This window comes from Chenopodium quinoa, unplaced genomic scaffold, assembly GCF_001683475.1.
Source record: "Chenopodium quinoa cultivar QQ74 unplaced genomic scaffold, ASM168347v1, whole genome shotgun sequence".
NCBI lineage: Eukaryota > Viridiplantae > Streptophyta > Magnoliopsida > Caryophyllales > Amaranthaceae > Chenopodium > Chenopodium quinoa.
In genome coordinates, this window is record NW_018745286.1 from 7,344,448 (window position 1) to 7,358,805 (window position 14,358).

A 14,358-nucleotide genomic window follows, 5' to 3' on the forward strand; every position below is an offset into this window, starting at 1 on the left:
ATAGAAGTATAGGTTCGATTCCTACATTGGTTATCTTAAAAAGTAATTACAAAAAAAAATCTAAAGTTATTCAAAATACAAATCAAAATCTATAAAAAGTAGAAAAACTAAAAAAATATATTAATATATGCCAAAAGTAAATCATAATTACTCAAAAGTGAATAAATAATGCTAAAAGTAAATCAAAATATCATTGAAGTAAATCAAATTAGCTCTAGAGTATATGAATAACGAATTATCTTGAAATGATAATGAGTAACAAAACTTTGTTATAGCACAAAAACTCCGAATCATTGACTTTCATATCCATACAAGATGAGTCAATTTTTTTTTTGTTTGACATAAATATATTGAGTTCAAAGTAGAGGTTTACAAATTAAAAGTAAATAAAACTATATCAAAAGTAAACAAAAAAAAGGAAGAAATCTAATAAAACATTTAACTGTAACCTCGGCAATTGTATACCTGTAACCTCGGCAATCCCAGTCTTGAGCAAGTGGTCATGCCCGCCTGTAGGGGTCACAAAAGTGAACGCTGATGCTTAGTTTGCATATGGCAACCTAGTGGGACTTGGTTTGGTGTTGCGAGACTTTAATGGCAACCTTCTTATGTGTGCAGCAAAGAGAACAAGGGCTGCCAACTCAGAGATGGCAGAAGCACTTGATGTGCGCTATGGGATCCACATTGCCAGACATTTTGGTTTTACAAACATAATGCTGGAGTCTGACGCCTCAAATGTTGTCAATGCCATAAAACAGAATGTTATCGGTTCCACTCCAATATTAACCTTAAAGTAAATAATATTTAGTAATTGGAGGTGAACAATAAATTAAGGTACACAATATATATCAAAAGTAGATACAATAAACTCAAAAGTAATCGAAATATCCCAAAAGTAAATCAAAATAGCTCGAGAAAGAAATCAAAAGTAGATCAAAATATCTTAATAGTAAATAACAATAACTTAAAAGTAAATGAAAAAAAAAAACTCACATCTACTATCTCTTAATATTACAGAGCAAGACCATGTCAAAAAAATATTACAGCAAGGGAGGGAATAGCGTATAGACAGCTCACTTCTACTATCTCTGATCAAAGAAACAAGAAAAATATGAGGTGAAAGTAAAGGTTTTCATGTTAAAAGTTAATAAAACAATGACAAAAGTAAAGAAAAATGTAGAAATCAGATTTTCAAACATTGAAACATTAATACTTCGTAAAGAATGAGTTTAGTATCCATATTACACAAATGAACCTATGTGGGATTCGAACCCATATCTTTGTACATTTGCACAATGCTCTACTTGTTGAGCAAGTAGGCTAGTGTATCAAAGTAAAGAAAAATCACTCTAAGGTGAATCAAAATATTTCAAAAGTAAGAAAAAAAGTTCTAACTAGAAGTAACAACGTACAGTAATAATAAAGAGTTAGCAAGACCTAGATTGATGCTAAATTGAGACTACGAACTGCAACCTTAAATGTAAACGTAACGTTGTTTGATTTGAGAAGAAGTTGGTTCTAGTTGAGGATATTTTTCGCAGGGCGCTTAGCATTATAGGTGAGTATGAAAAAGCAAATGAAGGTTTTCCACCTATTATTAGAGCTGCTGCTATTGTGAGGCGAAGCTTGCTGCCACCTTCGGATGCAGCTTGTTGTTTCTAACAATGCTATTGGGCTTGGTGGAGTTATGCGGGATCATGTAGGTGATGTGCTGGTTGTGACCTGTTGTGTGATGCAGGGCAGCTTCGAGGTGATGATTGCTAAAGCCCTTGCGGCTCGTCATGCTCTTTCAAACGTTGTGGAAGCTGGTTTCCTTTCTAATATCCTTGAAGTGGACAACCTGAAGATCTATAACTATCGAAAGAATGGCAGAGTTGAAAGCTCTAGTTTTGGCTTTAATATTAGAGACATTTTACATTTAGCTAGACTTTGTAATGTTATTGAAATTTCTCATGTACAAAGAACTGGGAACAATGTGGCCCATTCTTTAGCTAAGTGTAGTAATGACTTTGAGGGCATGAGAGTATGGAATGAAGAAATTCCCTCATGCGCCTCTACTACTTTCCTCTCTGATCTTTCAGAGCTTTAATTTAACAAAGTGTGCTTTGTGTAAGAAAGAAAAAAGATACTATTCCACTAGAAAAAATTCAGAAATTACAATCTCGATTGCTCGTATATTCATGAAAAGTAAAGAAACATAACTCAAAAGTAGACAAAACAGCTAAAATGTGATGAGCATGTTGCAGCAAAGCAACCAACACAATTGGCCCAAACAACCAAAACACACCATTCTACTACCCTCATCTGCAATGCCCAACAATTGCACACAAACACATGCACGAGTGCACACATCATATACATACATTGAGCAAGTAAAATAGTGTAATGTAGCAACATAATAATGTGCAGCATTAGAAAGTGCAATCAATTCCATACATAAAGAAAATTCCAAGAAAATAATTCACAAAACTGTAGTTTCAACAAATGCGATCACAAGTACGTAAACATAGAATTGTAAAACCTCTAATACAAAGTATATCAATCAAAATCACACAATATAAATTTAAAATTTGAATTAAACAGTACAAAACACAAAAAACGATAATTGAAATCAAATTAACTTACTTGTTCAGAAATGGCATACAAATATTTCCACCAAATATATGTAGATTTCAACAATTGAAATTAAATTTTCAAAAGCAGACATTGATATAAACTATAATTAGCAATCGAAATTGCTAATGCACAAACATATACTTGTAAAGTAAATATATCAACTAACAATTAAGAAAACCCTAATTTTCGCAATATAAATTGCAAAAACTGATTTAAAAAAATAACAAATTAAATTAAAGAAATTAAAGCAATGATAATAATAATAAAATTAACTTACCTGCTAGAAATTTGCTCTAACAATGAGCGAAGATGAAAAAATGGATGCTGATTTGCAAAGTTGAGGGGCGAAAAATCAGAGAAATCGAGAGAAGAGAGAACTATTAAGAGGAGAGAGAAAACGAAATGAAGAGAGAGAATGAAAATAGAAACAGGAAGAATTTCGGGTAGTCATTCAAAGCACAAAATGACTATTCTACCCTTAATGAAGCGAGTTAGATGACAACCGTTAGATGATGGGCGATCAACGGTCCAGATGAGTTCCTAGTTCCTATTATAGACCTAAATTCTCACATGATCTCGATTGTATATATATATATATATGTATGTATGTATGTGTGTGTATACATATGGATATACATATACATATATATATATATATATATATATATATATATATATATATATATATATATATATATATATATATATATATATGTATATGTATATACATACACATATGTATACATACACATATACATACATACATACATACATACATACATATATATATATATATATTCACTAGTAGAATAAACTAATTTAGAAGCGGTTCAAACCCCCTAATTGGAAGCGGTTTTGAACCGCTCTGGTTTGGGGGGCTTGCCATTGTCAGTGACAATTAGAAGTGGTTCAAACCACTTCCAAATAGGGGGGAATTGGAAGCGGTTTGGCGCCAAACCGCTTCCAAATCCCATTTTCATAAAAAAAACCTACAATTGGAAGCGGTTTTGGCACCAAACCGCTTCCAATTGTAGTTTTTTTATTTATTTATTTTTACTTTTAAAATTAATTACTAATAATATTATATATTAGACATTAGTGACCTTTCCCAATAATTTCAATATTAGTATTAAAATAATTTTGTTAATCGATAAAAATTTATTATTATTAATTATTAATAAAATTAATATTATTAATTAATAATAATATTAATATTAGTTACAAAATAATACAACACAAAATAATTACATACATAAAAAGTAACACCATTAATATATTTAATGAATAACAATATTTAATTACACCATCATTTCTAATTACATACTATTACATACTTAATTAAAATAATGTTGATAATAATATGTAATTAATAATGAAAAGTAAAGATAACAAACCAATATAACCGCTAATATATGCGGCGATTCTAGATGCCATCAAATGTGACAAAAAAAAGCCCACAAGTCGCGAACTTCATTGATTTCCTTCCTTGTTAACGGGCCTTCCTTTTGAACCTTGCAAAACTTTAGAGACCCAAAAAAAAAAAAAACCAACAAACATTATCACGAGTATCACAACACTGAAAAGCACGCACTAATATCACCGAAATTCACTGAAAATCACCAAATTGACCGAAATGCACAAAAATCACATGCATCACGTGCATGATGTGCTGGGCTGTTGCCTGGCTGCCTTGGCTGCTGCAGTGGCCTGGCGTGGCCTGCCTTGGCTACTGTAGTGGACTGGCAGCTTGCCTTGGCTGCTGCAGTGGCCTGGCAGCCTGCCTTGGCTGCTGCAGTGGCCTGGCAGCCTGCCTTGGCTACTGTAGTGCCCTGGCATGGCCTGCCTTGGCTGGTGCAGTGGCCTGGCATGGCCTGCCTTGGCTGGTGCAGTGGCCTGCCTTGGCTGCTGCAGTGGCCTGGCATGGCCTGCCTTGGCTGCTGTAGTGGCCTGGCAGCCTGCCTTGGCTGCTGCAGTGGCCTGGCATGGCCTGCCTTGGCTGGTGCAGTGGCCTGGCAGCCTGCCTTGGCTGCTGCGGTGGTCTGGCAGCCTGCCTTGGTTGCTGCACACAGCATGGCAGCGTGCCTTTTCATATGCAGTGATGCTTGTGTTTTGTTCGGTTCAAGTTATGCGTGTGTTTTGTTCAGTGTAAATATCGAAACAATTATTAGGTTGAAGATAGTAAAAGCATACCTCATCTAGTTGTTGTGCTTCCTTACAACTATTGACTATGTCAAGCATAAACTTCATAACGTATAAGGCACAGTCAAGTCCGTTGTCTTGTTGCGCACACTGACATGGCACAAAGGATATCAAATCATGCATAGCGATAACCGAAGCCAAGTATATTAAGCAAATCACTAACTCAAGGGATTACCTTTGCATATTCCCACGTAGGACCCGCAACAGAACGACGATTTCGCTTCTTCATAACACTTTAGGAAAGTACGTTCAAAGTTAGAAACATCTATACTCAATGATTTTTGTGAGGTAAAACAACTGTAGGAAGCAATATGTACCTATTCAATATATTATTCACTAACAACCTACGTGGTGGATTCTGACGAAGTGAATCAAAGTAGTAGATTGTGTATTTGGAAACACAAATCACCAAAAGGGTCCAATGAGAACTGCATATATTGAAAAACCGTCAACAACTATACGCCACAGTTCGTTAAAAAAAAGAACAACTGAATTTATGACATTTGTAGACATACTCCTCAAAACATGGGGCTAATATGAACTTATCTCCCGCAAGCGTTGATTCCTTGATACTCCGTTCTAGGTAATCTTCAACATCACGAGGGCTGCATAAGCATCTGGTAAGCGAGGTCTGCTCGGGGCAAAGCCAGCTAACTGCAGCCATAGAATCGCCACTGGTTCTAAGGTGCTCTTGTAGTGCCCTTCATGACAATATTGTTGGGAATTATCATTAAAAGCTTTCATTACATTTGAAAATGCAACAGAATGATTAGGTATAGTTGCATTGCAATACCTCATGAAAGCTTGAATGATGGAAATGTTAAGCATGGCACCGGATAGAAATTCCTTCACATCCTCTTTTGCAATTGGTGCGATCCCATCCTCATCATAGTGGAACAATGCCTTAGGTAAAATCACTTCAATAGATCTACCCCTAGGCAACTCACTCACTCGGTTGTGAAGAAAAGTACAAGCTCTAGATAGCGAATTCAGGATGTCGGCTTCTACTAGTGGAGTACAACTCGTGGCAGAACTTCTCGAACTCTTCTTCAACCCTTTTCCTTGTTCCATGTTCTTTGTAGGTTGGACGTTCTTAGATTTTGGCTTCTCCACCTTGTTCCTATTAGATGACTGATTTTCATTTGTAATAGAAAAAACACATGGTTATATTATAAGCTATTTGGGACATGTTTTAAACACAAATCTAAGTAGTGTACACTTACCCCTCCTATCAACCTCACCCGATCACGTGGCCATTGCACAAAACTACCTTTTGCATCAAGCAGCGTGATGAAGTCATATTCCTCTCTAGGCACCTGTAATGGCAAGTCCTCAAACCCTGGTACTATGGAATTAATCCCGACCGAGATATAGTGGGTACTAGTATTAGACTTAAAATGACAACTGTCAAACGGTTGTGCGCTACCATACCCCACCAACTCTCCATCCACGTTTTTGTCGGGGTGAAGAAGCTCACAAGGCGTCTCTTCCTACACAGTTCATCGGGACAAGTTATGAACTAATTAACCAACGTAAGCTAATTTGTAGACATTTCATTAAGACTTGAAATTTACCTGGACATCTGGAAAAGGATCAGGTGTCTGGTTTGCAATCCCCCTTGATTCTGCATGCTGAGTAGGAATCTGCAATAGTAAAATAAATATGGAACATAAGGACTCGTTTGATGATATGAAGTTCATGTTCTCAACTGTAATTCAATTACCTCGATAACATGTGGATTGACCCTGGCATCTTCTGGGTGACTACATGAGTCCACTGGGGTTATCGAGGGCAAAGAAATGGTTGTCAAGTTCATGTGCTTCAAAATGGCATTGAATTGACTTTGCAATTGTTCTTGCACCTCTTTGCGTATCTCAACCTTAATTGAATCCATTTCCTTGGCATTTATATGGTGGGGCGAATTAACACTAGATCTAGTTCTTCCTGATCTAGTGTATTCTGAACCCATAACCTTTTCCCACCCTAGTTGTTTCCCTCCTGCACCAATGACTCGCCCAGGATGGTATGGTTCCCAAAGCCAGGGTAAAAGGATCGTTCTCTACGCTTGGAGTGAGCTTTCCTTCAACCACTTCCGACGTATGCTCGAGCTGCAACAACACAAAAAGTTTCCAGTTCTAAGTTAGTTGTAGTTTCTACGGTAATATTTAATAATAATTGTGGAATATTACCACAAATGTCAAAGGGTCCTTACTAGTGCATCTGCTACTGGCCTTGTATCCGGGTGCATGACGTACTTCCCGGTGTTCTTGTCGATCCCATGCATAGCACACCACCAATCATTTGCACGACTTACTAAACTGGTGACCGTGGAGGGAAGCGGTTTATCAGATGACGATATTTTGGATGTGGGGTATAAACCCTCTTTGATCCACTTTGGTCTACTTTCTGCAAATGTCTTACAACCCATATGATGGTTATACAATTTCTTCTCAGCATTGCTCGTAGCTTGTTGACTTTTTTCCTACACATTATCAAGTGTTAGCATCATAATATGTAGTGAGAAAAATTGGGAAAACAACAGTAATGTAAATGAAACTACTTACAAGTGCAGTAGTAGTAGTTGATTTTGCCACAAACGTCTCCCAGTCCTTCACCGTTATTTGCGGATATACATCCCACGGTTTCTTCTCAGGTTCCTCCTCTCCTGCATTACCCTTCACAGTTTTCTTTGGTTTATGCCTTTGTTTCTTATGGATCCATCTTGTTCTCAACGAACTTTTGAAGTTTGTGAACCTCTCTTGTACGAAACCTTCAAACGATCTTCTCTTTTCTGGATCATCAGGAATATTAAACACACTCTGTAAGAATGGAAAACATACATGTTACTTAACGGCAAAACAAAGAAAAAAAAAAACAAATTGCACAGCCACCCTAGGCAGGCTGCATAGCCACCGTAGGCAGCTGCACAGCCACCGTAGGCAGCTGCACAGCCAGCCCTGGCGGCTGCACAGCCACCCTGGCAGCTGCACAGCCACCCTAGGCAGCTGCACAGCCAGCCTTGGTAGGCTGCACAACCTCCCTGGCAGGCTGCACAGCCACCCTGGGTAGGCTGCACAGCAGCCTTGGCAGGCTGCACAACCAGCCTAGGCAGCTGCACAGTAGCCCTGGCAAGCTCCACAGCCAGCCTAAGCAGGCTGCACAGCCAGCCTAGGCAGCTGCACAGCACCCGAGGCAGAATCTTCATGATTTTGGTGAATGCACGTTAATTTCGGTGAATGCACATTGATTTTGGTGAATGCACGTTAATTTCGGTGAATGCACATTGATTTTGGCTAATTACGGTCAATGGACATTGATTTGGTTTAATTAGTTTAGTTCATTTCGGTGAATGCAAAACACTTACCATTGTATCATCCCAAAGCAGTTGAAGCAACCCCTTCGGTATCTCTGCCCTGTCAAGTGTGATGGGTATTTTACGAGTCAATATCCCAATGTGTGTAGAATATTTGCTGCGCCATTCCCCAATAGGTTGACCCAACTCGTCAAACTCAAGAATCATGAGCTCCCCGGGTTTCATAAAGGCTTTTGTTGCACCCCTAACCTTTCTCTTCCCGGTGCCTTTCCACCACCACTGTTTGTCACTTGACGTTGCATTTGTCCTTGTGAATCTTGTACAAACTCGGAGACAATATTATCCGTAATAGGGGGGGCACGGTCAGCTGTCATCTCATAAGCATCAAGCCTACGCTGCAAGTCATCATGAGCTTAGTCTTCTGGTTCACCCAAATCTTGCTCCTTGTTGACATCATACAACTCGTCACCAGATTCAGAACTACCAATGTCTTCATCATCCATATGCTCTTCGATGTGAAGATATTCATCACCTCCCATTTTATTCAGACACCTACCACCACAAGAAACGCAAATAATTAATAATTAGTAACATGTTTACAGGTTGAAAATGCTTACAATTAATTGATTTCATACTAATGCAAGGATATAGGAGCGAAATAAGTTCAAAATGGCAAAAATGAGCTACTAACTTTCCCAACTTCTTTGTTTTCATTCCTAGTTCACATATAATCCTTCTAATAACTCATATTTGGTATACACAACATGTTTGAAGGCTAATATGCTTACAATTAATTGATTTCATACTAATGCAAGGTTATATGAGCGAAATAAGTTCAAAATGGCAAAAATGAGCTACTAACTTTCCCAACTTCTTTGTTTTCATTCCTAGTTCACATATAATCTTTCTAATAACTCATATTTGGTATACACAACATGTTTGAAGGCTAATATGCTTACAATTAATTGATTTCATACTAATGCAAGGTTATATGAGCGAAATAAGTTCAAAATGGCAAAAATGAGCTACTAACTTTCCCAACTTCTTTGTTTTCATTCCTAGTTCACATATAATCCTTCTAATAACTCATATTTGGTATACACAACATGTTTAAAGGCTAATATGCTTACAATTAATTGATTTCATACTAATGCAAGGTTATAGGAGCGAAATAAGTTCAAAATGGCAAAAATGAGCTACTAACTCATATTTGGTATACACAACATGTTTACAGGTTGAAAATGCTTAAAACATTCTACCTCATTCGAGTATTCCCTCATTGTGGTCTGATCGAATATAATTTGTATCCTTTTCTACATCATTTGTTACATCAAGTGTAGGGGCAGTGAAAGGGGGCAAGTCATCAAACGCATCATATTCGTCCTCATCTTCAACATCTCCAACCCCTAGAATTCTTCTTTTGCTAGCAAGGACGATAGACTATCTTGGATCAGCTGGGTCGGTTACATAGAACACTTGCTTAGCTTGAGATGCAAGTATGAATGGTTCCAAACTATCCCGCAAGTGGCCAAGGTCTACAAGAGTGAAGTCATCATGTTTGATGTTGCACCTAATATTATCGACCCATTTACACTTAAATAGGCCTACCTTGAACTCACGGTAATCTAGTTCCTATATTTCCTGAATTCGTCCGTAGTAGGATAATTGTGCGTCAACCGGTACTGTGTCCCTTGCACTTGCAAACTCTCTTGATGATGCCACAAGAGTGACACCACTATTTTGAGTTGATGATGATTTCTGATCACGATGCTCAGTCCAGAATGTATACCCATTTATGTCATATCCCTCAAAAGAATAAACATCTTCCTTTGGACCATAAGCTAGCCACTTTATAGTATCAGAGACACTCTCATTCAATTGACGCATAACTCGATCATGGAACCACATCACAAACATCTTATTATGCAATTGCATTAGTGCCCTTTCCCCTTTTGATGGAAATTCCGCACGCAAACTATCGATGTGCTCTTCTAAATATGGGTGAACCTCCGCAACATGATGAAGCACAAATAAGTGAGCTTGCAAGAACTGATCATGAGTAGGTGAGATCCGTTTCTGCCCGAGTGTGCCATGACCATCAAGTCTCCCTTCATGTCGGGAAGTGGGAAGCCCAATTGGTTCAGCAACAGCAACATACTCCGCCACGAAATTACCAATCTCCTCTGCCACAATCCCTTGAATCATACTACCTTCTAGATGGGCAGGATTCCTGACTTTATGTTGCAATGTGCCCATGTGTCTTTCAAAAGGATAGCACCACCTCATAAAGACTGGACCGCACATCTTGATCTCACGAACCAGATGAAGAACCAAATGCACCATTATGTCAAAAAAAGACGGTGGGAAATACATCTCAAATTTGCACAAAGTTACAACTACATTCGCCTGGAGAGCATCAAGTGTAAAAGGATCTAGCACTTTCCTGCAAATGGTATTGAAAAACGAACAAAGGCTTGTAATAGCTTCTCTCACGTGCTTCGGTAGAATACCACGAATTGCAATCGGTAAGAATACTTGCATCATCATGTGACAATCATGTGATTTCATACTAGTCAACTTCATTTCCCCATTTAAAGAAACGAATCTTTTCATGTTTGACGAGAAACCAGATGGAACCTTAATGTCATACAAACAAGCACACAAATTTCGTTTTTCTTTCTTTGACAATGTGTAACAAGATGGAGGTAAGTAAACCTTTTCATTCTTGCCTTTTCCAGCAGCTTTGTTATTTAATACACTGGTGCCCTTTCCTTTGCGCTCCCCCTTACGCCTTTTTCCACCATATTCGTTTTCATTTTCCATTACCTTGGCCTTCCCTACCTTCGGCTGGACCCACAATTCTGGACGAACCCCCCATGCTTCCAAATCTAATCGCGCGCTCTTTCCATCCTTTGTTTTACCATGAATACCCATAATTGTCCCAACAACTGCATCACAAACATTCTTCTCTATATGCATCACATCGAGACAATGTCTAACATCATGTTCTTTCCAGTACTCAAGCTTCCAAAAGATCGACTCCTTTTTAAAGAGAGCATGTGGGTCTAAAGGTTTCGATGTTTTACCAAAAATAGTTGTTATACCCTTCACTCGACTATACACCTCATGTCCACTCAATGGCTTAGGCGCAGCCCCCTCTTCTACTTTCCCATTGAAGGCCTTTTTCTGCCGACGATATGGGTGATCGCGCCTAAGCAATCTTCAGGTCCTCACGTACACATCTTTGTCGTAGTGTTCAAGGTACACGTTTGGTGTGTCATCGATATAAATAGGACATGCTTTATGCCCTTTGTTCTTATGCCCAGACAGGTTGCCATATGCGGGAAAATCATTAATGGTCCACATAAGGGCTGCACGCAAGAGGAACATCTCGTTCTTATGGGCATCAAAAACAGAAACTCCTTCGTCCCACATCTTTCTCAAATCATCAACAAGGGGCTCTAGGTAAACATCTATGTCGTTTCCAGGTTGCCTTGGACCCGTTATCAATAGTGACAGCATCACATATTTTCGTTTCATGCACAACCACGGAGGCAAGTTGTAGATCACTAAAAGTACCGGCCATGTGCTATGTTGGGTACTAAGAGTGCCAAATGGATTCATACTGTCGGTGCACAACCCGAGCCTTAAATTTCTGACTTCATCACCAAATGCCCTAAACTTCATATCGATGTTCTTCCAATCCGGAGAGTCAGCCGGATGCTCAGCAAACCGTTTTTCTTTCTTCCCTCTGCATGCCACCTCAAGTTCTTAGCATCTTTTGGTATTGAAAATAGACGCTGGAACCTTGGAATGATGGGAAGATACCATAAAACCTTGGCAGGAGGTCCCTTCATTCCAGCATTGCAGCTCTTTCGCTTGTAACGCACTTACCACAACGTGGACACTCCTCCAACTCTTCGTATTCATTTCGATAAAGAACACAATCATTAGGACATGCATGTATCTTCTTATACTCCAAACCAAATGGACACATGAGTTTCTTTGCATAATAGTAGGACTTAGGAAGTTCATTCCCATCACGCATCATGTCACATAACACAGTCAACAAAGAATTAAAGCTAGTGTCACTCCAGTTATACTTTGACTTAATGTTAAAAAGTGTTAGCAAAGCTGAGAGTTTGGTGTATTTTTTGGACCCAAGATACAAAGGCTTTTTGGCAGCCTCTGATAATTACTCAAATACATCACATCGGTCACCAAATTCACCTTCAACATTATGCATCATCTCATCCAAGTGATCACCACCACCGTCCTCGATCTCATCCCCCTCTCCACCATCATCATCCCCATCTCCACCATCATCAATACCATATTAATCTTCCGCACGAATCTCGGTACTGTTATCGTGCGTATCATTCCCAGCAACATTCTCCCTATACGATCCCTTTTCACCGTGCCAAACCCACACATGATATTGAGGCCTAAACCCATGACATACCACATGATCCCTTATTGTATCAACACTGTCGACCATTTTCACATTATTACAATTGACACAAGGACAATAAAGGTCATTCACACCCGTTCTGATCTGATATTGTGAAGCACTCTCGCAAAACTCTTGGACCCCATTAAAGAATTCCAACGTATCACGTCTACCATACATCCAACCGCGATCCATCAACGCTTTAAAATTGCCTTTATACATACCAACACATTATAAATAATGTATAAATGCAACATATAATCAAAGTACATAGTATGTATTTATATCGTTCATGCATATAGTGTACAAAATGAATGCTCCCAAAAGGTCCTTATCACTCCAACCTAACCCATCCTTGAACGTCTAATCTCACTTGTGAATGTATGCCAACTTTCCAATTTTAAGGAAAATCCGGCAGCATTTCGCCCTATTTCTCCAAGTACACAATGTAGGTAAATAATTACCTACATATGCACCCGGAGAACATGGAGACGAAATGCTAAGCCGAGATATTCCTTAAAATCGAAAAAGAGACATACATTCACTACCTAAGTGAGATTACACGTCCAAGAACAGTCCCAACCGAGGACTATTCAAGACTTCCTCCTAATGAGAAAGACTCGAACGGGTATCTAGGAAAATGAAGATGCAAGCATTCAATAATTTGCATTTGTTTGACATTTAACAAAACACAAGTTCAATCATTCATATAATGCTAATTGGACTACCTACAAGCAAACTAAGCTTACTTACAATCCATTCATTAATTCATCACTTTTTAGCTACTAAATTCAAACAACTTATAACATTATACAATTAAGGTAACAATTAACATTTTGTATACAAATAATTAATAAAATAATTAACATAAAATTTGATTAACTAAAATTGAAACCCTAAAATTTGGGAAATTGTTAACAATATATAGATAATGAAGTAAAATTAAGCATGAACTAACCCTAAAAGAAGGAATGTGGGGTCAGAGGGAGAGATATGGTGGCCTGGTGGTGCGTGTGAAGGTGAGAGGGGCAGCACGCAAAGGGTCGTAGCAATGGAGGCAGCAGGGGCAGCACGCAGAGGGACGAAGCAGCACGACGGAGGGCGACTGTGGTGGAGGCGGCGACGATGCTACAACAGCACCCTATCGTGGTTGTGGTGGTCGGAGCAGGAGCAGCAATCCCTATTCCTAACAACACAAAACCGTGAAGCACGACAATGGTGCAAGCACTCAATGAACAAATTGAAGGTTGTTGTGGTGGGTATTAGAAGCACGACAATGGTGGTTGTGGGGTGCTGTGTGTCGGTGTGTGAAAGTGAAAGAGGAAGCGAATTGAAGGAGGGAATGAAAGTAGCAGGAGGGAATTGAAGAAGGAGGGAATGAAGGAAATGACGAGGGAAGGGTTCAAGTTTAAAAGCCGGTTTTTTTTAAAAAAAAATAGGAAGCGGTTTGAACCGCTTCTATTTACTTTTTAGAAGCGGTTCAACCCAAACCGCTTCCAATTCTCCTCTTGTTTTTTTTTTATTTCCTGGGATTTTGTATGGAAAAGGAAGCGGATTCCAATAACCGCTTCTAAATAGTGGCTTCCCATTACCTATTTTCTACTAGTGATTTATATATATATATATGTAATATGTATATATATATATATATACATATATGTAATATATATATATATATATATATATATATGTAATATATATATATATATATATATATATATATATATATATATATATGTGTGTATATATATTGAAGGGAAGAGCAATTAATTAATAAGAA

General features: G+C 38.4%; 1 long non-coding RNA gene across 1 annotated transcript; it reads right to left on the reverse strand.

Annotated features, from left to right (window-relative positions):
* Positions 1-78: 78 nt before the first annotated feature.
* LOC110711912 lies at positions 79-3,032 on the reverse strand. Its single transcript, XR_002509457.1, has 3 exons — positions 2,894-3,032; positions 994-1,088; positions 79-787 (listed from the first exon to the last, which is right to left on the reverse strand). It is a non-coding gene; the product is annotated as an uncharacterized LOC110711912 (long non-coding RNA).
* Positions 3,033-14,358: the final 11,326 nt, after the last annotated feature.